This window comes from Myiozetetes cayanensis, unplaced genomic scaffold (assembly GCF_022539395.1).
Source record: "Myiozetetes cayanensis isolate MyiCay16 unplaced genomic scaffold, myiCay2020 scf17, whole genome shotgun sequence".
NCBI classification, from domain to species: Eukaryota; Metazoa; Chordata; class Aves; order Passeriformes; family Tyrannidae; genus Myiozetetes; species Myiozetetes cayanensis.
The window spans coordinates 6595265-6609930 of record NW_026087378.1 but is presented as its reverse complement, the minus strand read 5'-3'; the positions used below and the strand labels follow the sequence as shown (position 1 = coordinate 6609930).

The following is a 14666-nucleotide window of genomic DNA, read 5'->3' as shown; positions in this document are numbered from 1 at the left end:
GGACACAAACCAGAGACTTGTTTTTCATTCTTGACCAAAAATAATAAGAACAAATGATATGACGCTTAAAAATAATAACCATGCAGTCAAAGGCAAAATGTTCTCTGCTCAAACAACACTTTATTGGATTGGTGATTAAATGGCAACCCAAAATTTAACTTCCTGGAAAATCTACTGTTGTTATAATGAAATTGCACTGTCAGAGTCACAGTTAGTTCTGTCTTTAACAATGCAACAGACACCGAGAGAAATTCCTGTGGTCGTCTGTCCTACTCAGATGCAGTTATCGTCTCATAGATCATCAGCTGTACAATAGTCAGGGGTGTCACAAAGTTTTTGACACAGTTAACACATTAACACATTAGACAAATTTAGGACTTTGGCCAGTTCTCACCAAAGCCAATGGAAAACTCCAACAGAGTTGTACTGGGCAGAGGGATGCTGTCATACTTATTGTCAATCATGTAGGAAATAAGACAATCACAGCAGCTCTCTTCTGACATCAGTGTCTGCCTCTACTAGAGGCTTTGGCAGAGCCTCAGGAAGGACTGGCTCTCTGTCTCCAGCTTTTTTAAACAGCCTGAGAATCGCTGGGGTTTGTTTTTTTGGCATAAGGCACTCAAAAGGACATTGTCAAGGTTCAGAGAACTAAAATATAAATAACTTTAAATTTCATATACTTTTTAAAGTACAATTTGATTTTTTTTACCCTTATGTTTAACCCAGTTTTTAAAAATAAATAAGCAAGAAGTCCTTGCTTGACAGTCAACCCCACAACCCCATACCCCAGGCCAGCTCTGACTGTACTATTGCAGTGTGGTCATCTCAGGGAACATGCCAGTGTATCTAACCACAGAATGTATTTTCTGAGCAAATGTTTAGTAAAACCCACATAATTTGCTGAGTAAGAGTTCATTGAGATTGATCTGTTCAGAAAGGGAACATCATGGATGAAAACATACTGTTCCTTTACAGTCACAATACTAACACAGCAATAAACACAATCTCCCCTGACAAATCAAACTTAAAACAACAAATCCTTGTGCAAATGGTGCACAGAAACACCAGAACTCCCAGTTTAAAATAAAAAGTTTTAAAAATTACAAAATAGAGAGAAAGATTTTATATTAATCTTTATGGCACTGATTCCTACTGAGCTGATGATCCAAATGATTGAGTGGGCAAGAGACCCTGATCCTGGAAATAAGCTCACAGAGACAAAAGCAAGAGTCTAAATCCAAGATAATTTTCCGTTTTTGTACAATCAGGGCTATAACAGCAGAAGCAAACCTGTACATTTTCCTATTAATATGGAAAAATATTAGCCCAAGGCTGAGGAGGCAGAGAGAGAAAAGACAATAGATGTCATGGAGGACTGAAAGAAGCCTCTGCTCCTTCCTTTCTCTGCTTCCCCATCCCTAACCCCTCCAAATTTGCTGCTATCCATGACTTCATGGTTTAGCACATCTGCAGAAGCTGCAGGGACAGGGCTGCTCTGCGGGCAGCCCAGCAGGGAGTTTCCTGCTCTCCATCCCCCATCCGAGATCTTGGCAGAGGCAGGAGCTGTGCAGGTGGAGCAGCAAGTGGGCAGCTGAGTTTGGGTTTCCTGTGGCTGCACTGCCCTCACAGATGCTGCACCAGAGTCAGCCCTGCTCCCAGGAAGGCTGTGGCATGTTCTCTTATGCACTGCCTGGACTTCAGGGGCCTGTGCAAGCCGCAGGTGTAAGCAGGAACATGCTCCCTCCCTCCAGCACACTTTCCTCAGCAGATGGTTGCTGTGTTGCATCTGTTTCTGACACAGTTCTTCGTTTTGGGCCTGATTCAGAACTTAACAGCACTTCATTAATCTCCTGTGAGGAAAGGCTGAGAGAATTAGGATTGTGCAGCCTGGAAAAGAGAAGGTTTTGGGGAGACCTAATTGTGGCCTTCCAGTACCTGAAGGGAGCCTACAGGAAAGATGGAGAGAGGACCTGGAGTGACAGGACAAGGGGGAATGGCTTCCAACTGACAGAGAGTAGGGTTAGATTGGATATTAGGAAGAAATTCTTCTCTGTGAGGGTGGTGAGGCCCTGACACAGGTTGTCCAGAGAAGTTGTGGATGCCCCATTCCTGTAAGCATTCAGGGCCAGGTTGGATGGAGCTCTGAGCAAGGTGGTTTAGTGGAAGGTGTCCCTGTCCATGGCAGGGAGTGGAATGAGATGATCATTAAGGTTCCTTCCAATCCAAACCATTCTATGATTCTAACTTGCCATGAGAATACAACCCATGCAAGCACTACCCAAAGGGTGTTGCCAGTTTCCTGTTTCAGAACCTTCAAAGGAAACAGGTGGAGAAAGATGGTAAACAGGTAAATGGCTACCTAGTAGGTGATGATCCATCAGGATCAGCTGAATAACACCAGCACTCATTATCAAACTTTGCCCAGCATAATACCCTTAACCCCAAGATTTAAATCACTACAAAACTAATCTCTTTTAATACGGTGGAAATGTGTTGTGAGGAACTTCTTTTTATTTCACTGCAAAGAATACAATCTACATTTTTTTTTAGCTGCAATTCATAGAAGACTGCCTGGTTTACAGTGGAACTGGGGAATGAACATTCCCTGCATGTGTCTGCAGAGGAAAAGAAATTATTTCTCAGAAAGGGCCAAGTTCAGGATTTCAGCCTGCACTTTAAGCAGGGGCTAAGAGTAAAGTCCTGCCTGCTGGAATTGTGAAATCTCTGTAAGCAAGTTTATAAGCAAGTATGAGCACAGCTGGCAAAGGCTTTCAGCTAGGAAAAAGTTATTCCACTGGTGAAGACGTGCAGGAGGGAGCAGATGAACTAAAGTCTGAAAAAGCACAGCAGATGGGGGCTGTGAGGACTGGAGGCCTGTTGAGAAGCCACTGCAATATTCATGAAGGATTTTAGGTCTCCTTATACCAAAATACTTTAGCAATAGCTATTAGTAAAATATTTTTTTCCTCTGTTCCCTGCATGGACTCGAGTTTTGCAGACAGCTACAGTGAGAATGGCTTGAAATGCCAGAGAGAGGGAGGAGATGGACCTGGCACATAATGTGCAATGAGGAGACTGGTTTGGTACGTCCTGATGGAGCACTTCAGCCCAGCAATGGATTTGGGAAACAGCTTGTACTGAGCAGAATGCAAAACTCATAATGGGAAAAGATGCCTGTTCTTACAAGGACTCCATTAAAAAAGCTTTTGTGAAAAGTCAGGTCATAAACTGACCAACAAAATCTACATTGGCGAAGAAAATGAAGGTACAGAATGAACCTAAATCAGCCAGATTCCCCCAGAGAAGCAGAAATGGGGGTCTTGTTAAAGCACCCAGCTGTTAATTCCCATCTGTATGTAATTTCCATTCCTATCATCTGTGTAGAATAAAGCCCTTCCAGAAAGGATTGTTAGTGAACTGGCTAAAAACTGGAGGAGGCCCAAATGCAAGCTTGTGGTAGGTGTCCCACAGCTCAGAGGAGACCGTCTGGTTCCCACATGGGTTTGGGGCCAGATGCCATTTCTAGGCAGGATAGAAGCAAAGGTCACCAGTGACAGGATTGCCCAAGTGTGGGGAAACCACATGGAGAAAACTAGAAGCTGCTGAAGCAGCAGAGTGACCATCAGGAACTGTCCCCAAGGCCCAAGGCAAAACACTGGCCACTCGGCTGCCATCAAAGGTGACAGCCTGAAAACCACACTGCTGATCAGAAATAACTGTGGTCCTCAGAAAACGTGCATGGCTGAAGTACATGGGAACTGCAAGAAGTAAATAAACTATAATTATCAGCCACATAAGGAGAAATCCAGCTCTTAGTGAAGCTTGTGTCTGTATAATAATATATTATACATATATATATAAGTAAAATTATCTCTGTCTCTAGTGCTGTCGGGTTCTGAGTGACCTCCACCTCAACTACCTGTTTTTTTACCACTGTGAATTATAGTTAAATTAACTGAGAAAGGTGTTGTTTTGGATTGGGTTCATCTGTCTGTTAACTGTGCTAAGTTTTCTCCTGGACATTTCCAGTGGATGGCAATGAGAACAAGTGCTGCCTCGAGGGGGAACTCATGGTTTCCCCACTGTTCCTCCAGGGTAACAAAGATGAACTTCTCCCCATGTGGGCTCTGAGTAAAACTGTGGTGAAGCCTGTTAGGAAACCCATTCATGATTCTCCATGTGTTTGTGACATTTCTGCTGACTGGTGGCAATCAGCTGTTCCTGCTGGACCAGTTCATGCTGGTCCAAAGACCAGATTTTGCAGAAGAATGACATAATCAAGTAGTGTCTGGTGGAAAGTCACGTCACAGGGACAGAGGTCAGTGTACCTGGTGCCACAAGAGAAGAGGCTGGCTCTGAAACAGCTCAGTGAGGTAAAGGCTGGCAGACATAACAGCAGAAGGAAGAGAAAGGACATAATGTGGCTCTCATGAAAGGCTAGTCCCTTCTCCAGAACTGAAGAAGTTGGTACCCAGCCCTCATCCAAAATGAGACTGCACTCAAAACAGAGAGAGCTCTCCAGAAGCTCTGTCGTCATCACACTGGTCAGATGGCAGGGAAAGAGAAAATCACATCTGGGAGCACAGCCAGAGGCAACTACCTAAACTGCCCTCAGCAGATCCAAGAGCAGCAGTAAGAAACGCCAAGAAACAGTTGGGCACAAGCATGGTCTATTGAAACCTTCATTTCCAAACAAACCCACTGTTACCCCGTGTAGCAGCAGCCGGGATAGAACACCAAGAGTGAAATATGTTCATAGTTTTATTATGGTGCCATCAGACTAAAGCAGTACTCACATATTAAAGTACAACAATTCACTGAAAGTCATCCAAACCCATAAATGTTCAAGATGTACATCAGAGAATGACATACAATCTAACCCAAGATTTGAAAAATTAAAACATCCTCACTTAGGTTATGTTGTTTCTGCCCTTAAAACACAGAGGGAACTTTTGGTATAATAATAATAGACTATAAATCATTTTAATGAGACAAAAGATTAAATTTTCAGGGACTAGACATCAATTTCAGAGAAATCATATCCTCCTGGCAGGAGATTGAATCATCTGATTATTTCAGGAGACACACTTTGGCACAGTAAGGTGATGGAGCTGTTTGTAGGCTCCAGGAAATTGTCCAGATTTTCTCAAAATTTCACAGAAGAGGCACAGAACTATTATGTCAGCTAACAGAGATTCTTGACTGGAAAAAGGAATATTCAATGCATTTTAGACAGCTAAGATCACCTACAATTAATCCTTTCTCATACATATAAATTCAAAGGACTTCACAGTGTTCCAAATCACCAATCCATATTCTCCTCTCTTTTGTTAGGTCTGTTGATACCCAAAATATAACTCAGGCTCCCTGAGTTGTTCTTGTGTAACACTATCACAGGACCAGTTTGAACCTACTCTCGCTGCTCCGTAGCCAGCTGAGGACACCTGTGCTGAGTGCTGCTTTCCAGGCACACGGTAAGGAATGTGTATGGACACACCATATACAGACACGTACATCTCCAAAGGTTCCCTGTGTACTCTCTAAGGGGGCCTCTGGTGGTGGTACCCCATGGTTGCCCTGTATAGCAAATCCTACCCAGCAATGACAGAACTCAACAGCCCTGTTCCTTGCAAATACAAACCCAAAGGTTTTGTCCTGCTTAGCACATCGACCCTGCCACACGTGTACATTGAAACAGAGGCAAACGCTGAGGGAACTCCGTAACCCGCCTAGACAGATGCAGAAAAGAATTTGGAAATACCCCAGTGCGTTCCAGCAGCCTATAATGGGAGACTGGCTGTGGAAGAAGAATTGCTGGTATGATCTCAGGACTCAACCCACTGTAGTCAGACAGTCTGCCCACAATGATGGGCCCGGCCAAGACAATACGAGCTCTATACTCACTGATAATCTTGACCCAAACACAAACAACATCCCCATGACTGGCTACACCGCTCAAGAGGGCAGATGAACATGGAAATGGAAGGTAGATAGCAGGCTACCTGGCCTTCTAGGTTCGACACCAGTGAAATTTCTTTGCTGCTTTCAAAAACTCCTAATGGGGCCAGTTGAAATGATGGATGTAAACAGCTCCTCCAGCCACAGGCAGTGCCGGATATTCCTACAAGTACTAAGCTCCTGTGGGTATTACACAACTGCCTCTATTCAGGAGGCTAAAAAGAAGTTCAGTCCTGTTTGTATATGCTGGAATCATTACATACAGTGTTCCCATAAATCATATAAATGAGTATTACTGTGTCACTCATTCGGACGGTTGCTGTTATTATTGAAAAACCTCCTGGCAATCCAACCCTAGTGCCATCCAAGCTGAGGTTGGCCTCAGTGCAATTTGTACTGGTCTCAAGTCTGTGCCCTGCAGTTTCCCCAAAAGACTCTCACAGTGTCAAGGCTGCCCATGCTCCATCATGTTCCCCGAGCCAAGGGTGAGACAGGTTGACATGGAGCCCTGTCACCAGCCACACACCAGGGGAGCTGTGTCCCTCTCCAGGCTGCTCTGCACCCCTGGAGCAGGGTCTGCTCCACATCCGAGCCACAGACAGCCTGTTTTCCACTTGGGATGAAACACCTCGTGTGTCACAGGCCACTGGGGAGAAACAACCCCAGCCTTCCTGCTGGGGACATTATAGACACAGACCAATCTCGGCAGACACTCTCAGGGCACCCAGAAAAGCTGCTGCTGAAAGAAGACACAGAGGCACAGGCAGCACTTACCTCGGCCAAAGTGCCATCAGTTATCAGAACAGACACTTGACTAAGCATAGAGATTTGAACAGGCAGAGAGGAGTCCCAGGAGGCAGCAGAAGACCATGGACACCCTGTCTGTGGTCTTGCTCTGCACATTCCAGCCTCAAGTCAGCTCTGTCTGAACCTCTTACCCACACACTAATTTATTCCTGTGGATTTGCAAGAAATATCAAGTCTGAAACAAGATGTACCGAAAGTTCAGTACATGGTATTAGAGCTAGCATCCATCATGTCAGTTCTGCCTCTCCAATGGATTTGATCTGCTTGTTATTATCATCTGACTATATTCATAAACAATACCCTTATGATTTTTTCCATGCCTATTTATTTCCTCAGTCAGTGACTTGGTTTCCTGAGGCTATCAAAAAATTACATATAAATATTTATATAAACAGATCTCTATTTTGAAATGCTCCCTAGCTACTTCTAAATGCAATATGACATCAACCAAAAATCAAAGCATATTTAGCACTATGGAACCCACTACTGGCTATGAAAATGGGTGTAGCCAAAATAGCCCCAGGAAAGGACCCACCAAACCCATATACAGAATATATTTCAGTAAGTATGAGAGTCCAGTCTAGGTCCATAGATGGACAAAACTCTTAAGCAAGTGGAAGAATGACTGCAGGAGGGAACATCCCTGCACCAATCAGACATGCAATTAGAGTTCTACAGTACTGCATTTTACCACAGCTCATTTAGAGGATGAAAGAATTGAATTGCATTCATGGACACATTTCCAGATTAAAATCTGATTACACTAGGACAGAGAAGACAGCAAATATTATCTCTGAGGATTTTTCTCACAGAAAACAGCATATAGCAATTCTTCCTTTTTGGGTTACAGAGTAATTTAGAATAAGGAGAAAAAAACCCAATAAACTTCTGAAATAATCCCTTTGCAGTCATGAGAAACTACCATGTACGGTCCCACGCTGATGAGCCCAGCTATAATCCAGTGCTAGCTTTCTGCTGACTAGCTGAGCTCTGGTGGTTTATTATGTCAGTGGAACCCCTCAAAAGAATTATAGCCTTTTAGTCAGCTCTGAACCATGTATTATTATGAATACTAAACTGGTTCAAACAGTCTATTGGTCCTGCTATAACATTAGACAAAGTCTTAAGTGATTACCTATCTCTTCAAAGAATGTGTTTTCATTGGCGTCAGACCCCGCTGAAAGCAGGCGGGAACATTTGTGGATATGCTGTGCACAATGTCCCTGGAGCAAGCACATGGCAAGGTATAAACACCAGGACAGAGCTCCCGTCACCACAGCACTGCAAAATAAAAGGCTTCCACCGCAAGCACAACCTAATCTTAACTACTCATAATAAAAACACACTAAATGGCGCTCAAAATAAATACAGATACGGGTGATGCAGGCAACGTGCACATCATAGCGGCAAGTTACTGCAAGTTACATGGTGGTGAATAAAAACTAAGGTTAACTTGAAAATAGACTTCAGCATTAGCCCTGCAAAACAAAGGCCTCAGGCAAGTTCCTGCATCCAAGAGGTCCCAGTGGATGAGTTGGTTCCATGACTGCAGCAGGACCCTAATTTGTATTTTAAGTTGCCCGTTCTAATATCGGCAACTGGAGCAGGACTACAACTCCATGACTCTGATCACTACATTAAGCCCTGGATTTTCTACACACTGTCTGCAAGTCCAGCTCATAACTCTGAAATTCTTTTAGTCTCCACTGTCTGGGCTTGACAATTAATTATTTAATGAAAAGCATGTTTTGGGGTTTTTTTAATGTGAATCTCAACTCACAGTGTTCATTATTCTACAGGGAGAATACAAACCCATAAACTGTGTTATGTAGGCCCTGGATGCAAGTATCTTGAAGCCAACGTGGTTTACAGGCTGTGCTATGTGTCAGAGCATCTGCCCAGATCCCATATGAGTGAAAAAAGAGGTCCCTCCAAGCAGTTGCATTTAGGCCATGGGAACAGTTGGACCTATGGGTTAGTTCTTTTCTGAGCTGACTGAGAAGTCCCAAAGCAGCAGGAAGACCCTCTACACATACAAAGTGAAATGTGGTTATGAAAGGCCAACAAAAGCCCAAGATTGGGCTGCAGAGATCTTTTTTGTCTCACTGCTCTTACCTGCCCTGCAGAATTGCATTGAATTTATTGGGTTCAACATGAAAACAAAACCTGACCCTTAATTTCAGCATCAGTTGTCGGCTGAAGTGAATCAGTGGGGCAAAAGCACAGGAGAGGCAGGCAAATGCCCCATTTGGTATGTGTTTGCTGCATCTGCATGGCCATTCCCAGGAGAGGCAGATCCGCTGTCAGTCCCAGGTCAATCCGACTGAGAGCCAGGACTGGCGGGTAGGGCAATTTCAGAGCATTATATTGTTTGGACTCTGATTCTGGAATCACTGTACTCTGCAGAGTCGTGCTCTGTGGGCGGTGACTACAGTGCTATAATTACCACTATAATTACATTGGCATGTTTCCTTCTTGGCGAGCCCCACGGAATTACGGTCCCGTTACCTGACCTGGGTTTCCGATAGTCCCAGCACAATGGGCTGTAGCAACTTTCTTTTGGTCTGGCCACAAGCTGGAAGGGTTAGTATGAATTGGAAGGCCAGGAATGCCAAGATAGTTTTTTTCCAGAGCAAAAAAAAATGTTGTCAACATCCACTTTGACTGCAAGTATCACTTGTGGCTCCTTCAAGAGGTGAAGTGGAGGAGGAACAGAGGAATCAGAACATTGGAAGAATCTGGCACTGCAAAGGAGAAGGACACCTTTGGACTAGCAAATCTAACCCATCTTTAACTTCTGCCTCAAGTAACTGCATTGTAAACACACATGAGCTGGGTGTGCCTGACAAATATGTCAGCCGTGACAATTAAATTATTTGCATTGAACTTTGGCATTCATGTTGCAGTGGTAATTCTCATCTACCCTGTAGCTACTGCTTCGGGATTTGGTGGGCTAAAAAACTCAAAACCATCTTGTGTTCACCCAGTTCACCTCTGGGTTTTGATCCTGCCCACAGTGAATCACGTGTGAACCTTGAATCACGTAAAACAAGGACACGCTTTATGTACCACGTGGTCTTCAGATGGGGGACCCAGACAACTCCTTTCTGCTCTCTATGAAGGCATGTTCTTTCCCAAAATCAAACAGGATTTCTGCAGAAGAGCTGTGGTGAGTTTCCACGCTCCTCCAAGCGGGATCCGGCACTGCAGCCCTGGGTCAGGAGATGGAGCTTGCTGTGTCCCAGCAGGCCATTGTCTGGATGAAACCAGAGACTCCACTGCAAATCTTTTGCAGATTCTTCTTTTCTTTACAGCACACAGGGGGATTTGGTTTTTGGTGACTTTGCTGAACAATTCTCTGAACCAAGGCTGCTTCTTGAAACTCTTTTCTCTAGTTTCTGATGTATTTTTCTCCCTGCTGATTTGGACTCGACCTGGGAATATGGGTGTTACAGCATGTTCAGCACTTCTCTGTGTCAAGCTGCAGCTGACTGAGGTAGCCACTTCACACAAGGAAATTATTTGAGGTTTTCTGAGAGCCTCTTGACAATAGGTAAAGATTGTTTCAGCTTGTGGGAGTGCCAGCTTCAAGTCTTTATAACCTGAATGACATGTAATGTCATAAAAACTCCTGCTAAAACTCACTCTATCCTTTCAAGATGTTAATTTTGACGTCAATGTCTGTCATTTCAACCATCAGAGAGCAGCTCATCTGGATAAGAACCAGCAAGTCAGAGATTGCCTACAAGTATCTCCTAGGAAGAGTCTCTTCCATATATTATTTTAGCTAAGAATGTAACTCTCCATGTCTTGCAGATCTCTTCCCCATTCTCTCGGGGGAAAAAAAACGTACTGTGAGAAAAAGGGAAAAATAGATGCTTTTGGCCAAAGCTCTTATCTGGTGACTAAGCAGATTGCAGTCTCTGATACGTCTCAATCTGAACAGCCCCATTTTGATGACCCTGCCACACATAACTTGCAACAGAGCTTCCATTTTTCTTTAGCTAGTGCAGTAGTCACAGAAATCCTGACTGTTGGGCATTATCTGCCTTATATTACTTGTAATTGTATCACATTTTTGTTTATATCCACAAGTAATAAAAAACACGCATAACTTTAGTTTGACTTAAAGAATAAAGTAAATACATAATTCTGGCAAATTGTTTGGAATTATAGTTTAACAGCATCTGGTTCAGATATTCTGTAGTAAATTGTTGGCACCGACATTGCCACATTTTTTTTTTTATTTGAACCAAAATGTTCTCAGAAACATGTGTTTTTCGTCCAACTTCCATGTAATCCATTTTATGGCGGCCACAAAGCTTACAAAGGTTGAAACTTAAACTACCTGGGCAGAAGGGATTGTTTCTGGACACTCATTACACAGCTGATTAACTGAGGAATAAGCAATTCTGGCATGCAACCTAGCATGTCGGTTGTTTTGGCTTTTTGTCTCAAGGAGTTGTCTTTCTTGAAATACCTCCCCAGGTACAATGTGTACATTCCACCCTGTTTTGCTCACAAATTACATACCTGTCTTTTATGTCAAGTCCAATATAGCTGCACCAGGTTTTCTTACTCCACATTAAAAGTAACCAATTACTTGAGTAAATACCTGTTTTAAAAATATCTCAGAGTGGTTTCCTGCTGCTCTAAATACTAAAATATTCGACAGCATTTCTGACTCATATAAATCTTTCAAATAGTTTGTATTTTATCAGAGAAGCCAGACCACCTTTAAACCTGGTGCATAACTCATTGAGACCATTTCTCAAATACCTGAGTTTTATACAACCAATCAGAAAAAGAATGGCTGTATAATTTCTAATTTAATTAGCTCTGACTTTTCTTGCATTTCATTCTCTGTGACTTTATTGTCAACCTCTGCTCGTTCATCATAAAAACTAGTTACCAGAGATTCAAAAATACTAAATCGATGATGAGAGGAGAAAAGTGGCTTAAAATACAACCCTTTGAAGCTTCCCAACAGACCCACATTTACTGAGCCTAACAGGTTCTCCAGTGTCGAATCCCATTTCAGTCACTGTCAGCAGCTTTATTCGCACCATCCGAGAACTAACTTGTGGGAATTAAATCAACATGTTCCCAGAGTAGGTCCCACACCAGAAGGAACCAAGTCCAAGAGGCAGCTTCCTCCGCTCTCCTGACCACTTTCCCAGCAAGGCTTTGCAGCTCTGGGCTGGCTTCGTAATGATGTGTCATTTGCAAGTCAGCACCTTGCACTAAGCCCCGAGGTGGGGAAATTACCCAGGAGAAGAGGCAACAATAAATTCCCGTCTTGCTTATTTTCTCAAGTCTGATGAAATCCCATTGCACTGCTAGGGCACAGCACAGCTTACTCTAGGTCTACTGTGAAATGTGTTTAGTCACAGATAGAAAACCCAGAATCCAGACCATGGCACACCTTCCCCACAGCATCCTCTTTCCTTTTGAAGTCATCGGCCTCTCTGTCCTTCCTAACTGGGTGTGCTCGCTCTCTCCTGTGCGCTGGAGCCTCTTGCACAGCATTCCTCAGCCTTCACCTGCCTGCAACGGCCTTGCAGGGACACAGCCCTGTTAATAGTCATGAAAGCAGCTCATCTCCCTAAAGACGCCAAACAATTAAATGCTTCCCATTTAAAGGGAGTTGCAAAATGCTCATGCCAGTGCTTGATCATATGAAGTCTTAATCAAACTATGAAACACTCTTAAAAAGTAAAACGTATGTATGTTAGCTGAAGGGAACTCAGAGTGTATTCCTGAAAGCCAACAGGGGTTTAAAACTGCTGGAAGGAATTGTGATCCTCTCCGAAGTGTTACTGCTCAACACATCATCAAACGCCTCACAACCAGACACCATCCTGCAATCAGGCGCCTGTGTCCACGCAAGCTCCCTGCATTGGAGCAAAGCTGCAGGATCAGTGCCTCGGTGCCTTGGGATTCAGGCATCCCAAGTCCCCTGGAAACCAGTCCCTAAATCACTGGAATTGGTAACATCTATAAGATTACCTTGGCAGTGATCAGGCTGGCAGGGAGTGAGTTACACCACGCTCCAAGAGACCAGATTTGCTAGAGCATGACTTGTGGATCACGCGCATTTTCCCTGACAGCACTCACCTTTAAAATGCAGGCACAGCTTCCTGCCTTGTGAGGAAGGGATGAGTGGGACCAGATTCTCTAATGCCAGGAGCACCCTGACAAGTGACCTCGAGAGGGAAAAGCAGGGAAAAATCCTGCAGCTCTGAGTGCCACCCGCCGCCCAGCTATGTGTGCTGAGCAGGAGGAGATGGAAAATGCTCAATGTGCTGACAGTCGGCAGATTTCTTCCCCAAAGTGACATGAGCAGGGGCTATTTTAGGCACAGTTTTAGTGAGGAAAAGATGTTAAAATAACCTTGGTTGGAGCAATTAATACAATATAGGCTGAAGGGGAGGACGAGCCACACTAGGGCAGCCAGGGCTGCGTGGTTCAAAGGACGCACTCTGGGAAATTGTGAGTCCTGACTAAAGAAGCCAAGCAGATGGAGGGACCCTGGGTCTGGCACATGGAGGATGGTCAGAATCCCTTTAAGTCAAAAGGGCAAAACCCATCCAAAAACTGTAACTTTAAAAAGAGGTAGAAAGATTGATGATGCAGGAGGGCATTGGACATAAAGCAACAGGGAAAAGGCATTAGGAGAAAGCATCATATGTGAGGCACCAGGGAATGAATATATTATATGTACAGTACCAACTTGCTGGTTAGGAACAGTACATTGGCTGTTACTTCCTCCAACAGAGAAAAACTGCCATCTCTTAAATTCTCCTGCCTATACTCCCTCTGTTCTGCTCCTGAGTTCATTCAGTCCCTCGTCTTTGAACACTGGAGATGAGAATTGTTAAAGTTGAGCTAAGTTAGACCTAGCAAAGGCAATTAAAGAGCAAAACTCTTCAGCAGTATAAATAGTAAGAGAACAAGGACAAAAGAAGGGCCAGCAGGCACTCCGGGTGAGGTATAAATGAAGAAGAAAAACCTATTCCTTTAATAGCCCTGTTGTCAGAAAGGGCAGAGCCCATCCCAGGGGCGCAGGGGCTTTGCAGACATCCTCACTGGCACAGCCAGTTCCTTAGAGGAAAAGCTGCAAGTTGCAGTTCCAAAGGCAGCAGCATGTTGATAAAAGGGAATTTCCACACGAGCTTGGCACCACCGCTAAGAATTTCAATCTTAAAAAAGATGTTTCGATGTCAAACCCTACGGAACGATAAAAATAAAAATAAAACTTCGCAGGGCTCAGTCGCAGCGCACAACCCGCCCCCCTGGCCTGAGACAACACCGGGGAAGGCTCAGGCGAGCGGGGGCTGTCGGGGGGCTGCGAGGGGGTGTCAGGACGTGCCTGCTGGTGCGTAGCCGTGGAGCCATGGTCCTGCGGCGCGGTGTCACGTCCCGCCGAGGAGACCCTTGCTCGGGGAGGTGTGAGTGGATTTCCTCAAGTGCATTTTGACAGCTGTGAGGGAGCGGGCGGCAGCAGCAGCTGGAGACATTCCTGGCTGCGCCCCCACCCCCGGCGAGACCCCCGCCCCCGGCACGGCACAGCGCGCCCCGGCACTGCCAGGGCTCGGGGGCTGCTGGGGGCGGGGGACACAGGACCGCATGGGGCCTGCGGGGTCTGATGAAACATCTGATGTGCATTACGACAGGGCAAGGGGAGACACGCACGCCCCCTCCCCAGCCAGCGCGGCACTTCTCGTCACCTGCTACGGATTTTCCTACGTTGTCGTGCGTTGTCCCCCCCTCCTCCCCGCTCCAGCTACGGGACAAAAGGCAGCAGCCAGAGCTGAATGGGGGTTGCTCGGGGCGGGGGGGGTCCTTGAAAGGGTGATGCTCTCTACCGGGGGAGGGAAGGGGAGTTCACCCCTTCGGGA

General features: G+C 44.9%; 1 long non-coding RNA gene across 2 annotated transcripts in view; it reads left to right on the top strand.

Annotated features, from left to right (window-relative positions):
* LOC126638554 (uncharacterized) overlaps positions 1–14666 on the top strand; it is a 1011613-nt gene that overhangs the window by 335724 nt on the left and 661223 nt on the right. The gene's annotated exons all lie outside the window — the stretch shown is intronic.